The sequence below is a fragment of the Trichechus manatus genome, unplaced genomic scaffold, assembly GCF_000243295.1.
Source record: "Trichechus manatus latirostris isolate Lorelei unplaced genomic scaffold, TriManLat1.0 scaffold00049, whole genome shotgun sequence".
Lineage (NCBI taxonomy): Eukaryota > Metazoa > Chordata > Mammalia > Sirenia > Trichechidae > Trichechus > Trichechus manatus.
In genome coordinates, this window is record NW_004443985.1 from 729,878 (window position 1) to 732,177 (window position 2,300).

Here is a 2,300-nt window from a genome sequence, read left to right on the forward strand (position 1 = left end):
CCGCATCTGTGGAGGGAGAGATGCTTTTGCATTATAAAACTAGATAAAAGAATCCAATTTGATAAGGCATTAAATTGAGAACTTTCACAGAATATCAATCTTGTTTTCCTATTCAGTATGGAACCGAAAAGTTGGTGGTTTGAACCTACTCAGTGGCTCCACAGGAGAAAGACCTGGCAGTCTGCTTCCATAAAGATTACAGCCGAGAAACCCTACGGGGTAGTTCTACTATTACATGGAGTCACTATGAGTCGAAAATGACTCAACAGCACCCAACAACAACAATGGAGACTTATGTGACTACTCGTAACCATTTATTCTATTATTTCTTAAAGTATATCAAATCTTTGCAGTGTTATTTGAACAAAAAGGTCTTATAAGACTAAGAAGATTTTAGATACAAAAATAACTGCCAAAAGAAACCTGTAATTCTGATTGGCTATGCTACTTGAAATTTTTTTCTAGAATAACGTCGTAATTGACAACTTTATATAACTAAACTATAAATATTTGTAAAATTTCTCTGTCAAATCAGTTGAGGATCATTGGCATGTTCCTCTTCTCCCACCTGTATGATAGAATAATGGAAATACTATGACTCTGAAAGCTTTATTATTTTAAAAAATTATTCAGTCATGATGTAGTTGCTATTATTGAACTTACCCTCCCACCGAAAACAACTACAAAAGCTGAAAAAAATATACAAAATAGCTGTTTTCAGACATTGGATGGCAAACATTTCAGAGCTAGGATTCTTCAGAGAAACAAAGCAAAGGAGATGAACCCCACATTCATCCCAGCTTTCTCCGTGAAGATATTTTTCAAGTTGCTGAACAGGGAAATAAAGCCTATGCAGAGAGAATAAGAAACAGAGATCAGAGTTATGGAAGAAGGAACCACTGAGGCAGGATATAAATGTATATATATATTCTCTCAAATACTTGGCCAACTCCAAAGTTGTGCAGTTGCAGGGTGAGACTGTGGGAAGCCCAAGAAAGAACAGTTGCTAAGAAGTTGATAACTGAGCAGAAATATCAGAACTCACATAGTACTGGGGAAACATTGTCAGACCTTGGTGAACCTCCAGGCTTTCAGCTGAGAACCCAGAAAGATCTCACCCTAGAGTAGGGATCATGCCTAGAAGTAAGGGCAAAGATGAAACAGACTTGCCCTAATGAAGCCTAAAACCAAGCCTTGACAGTATCAAGGTGATCCTCCGGTAATATAATATAACTCAAAACCTCTACAATTCATTACCTACAATGTCTAGCATACAATAAAAATTACTAGACACATGAGGACACAGGAAAAGGATTCTGAAAATCAAGAGATATAATAGTCAATAAAAGAAAATATGAGATAATCAGGATTAATATGTTAAAGAAAGTAGAGAAACTATGGACAGAATGGATGACAGGGTGAAGCATTTTGAAAGGAATAAGAATGTTTTTAATCAATCAAACAAACAAAAACAACCAGGATACTGAGACTCTAAGATGGAATGCAAGCTGTGACAAATAACTCTAACTAGATTACAAATTAATCACATAACCTCACTAAAGACATGGGAAAGGAGCTGACATAAGTAACTCTAGAAAATAGTTTTTTGACTGGATACTCTAGGGCTAAAGAAAAAAATAACTACAGAAATGCTATACTTTAGTTAGTAAAGTTATTTCTCACAGAGGTATGTGTTAGCAATTCTAAAACTACTTAATATGTATACTAGGATTAGCAAATAAACAAATAAATATATTTAGATGATGAGAATTGTGTTTCTTACTGTCAGAGAAAAAAGTTACAAATAAGGAAAAGAAGAAGGCTAGAATGAAACTTGCGGTGCTGGATTGGAGTCATAGATACAGAAATAAATATAGATGCATGTATTCTTGGGTAATACGTTGTCGTTGTTGTTAGGTGCCATGGAGTCGGTTCCGACTCAGTGAACCTATGTACAACAGAAGAAAATACCACCCAGTCCCACACTATCCTCACAATTGTTGCTATGTTTGAGCCCATTGTTGCAGCCACTGTGTCAATCCATCTTGTCAAGGGTCTTCCTCTTTTTCGCTGACCCTCTACCTTACCAAGCATGATGTCCTTCTCCAGGGACTGGCCCCTCCTGATAACATGTCCAAAGTACATGAGATGAAGCCTCACCATCCTCACTGCTAAGGAGCACTCTGGCTGTACATCTTCCCAGACATACTTGTTCGTTCTTTTGGAAATCCATGGTATCTTTGCCAACACCGTAATTCAAATGTGTCAGTTCTTCTTTGGTCTTCCTTATTCATTGTCCA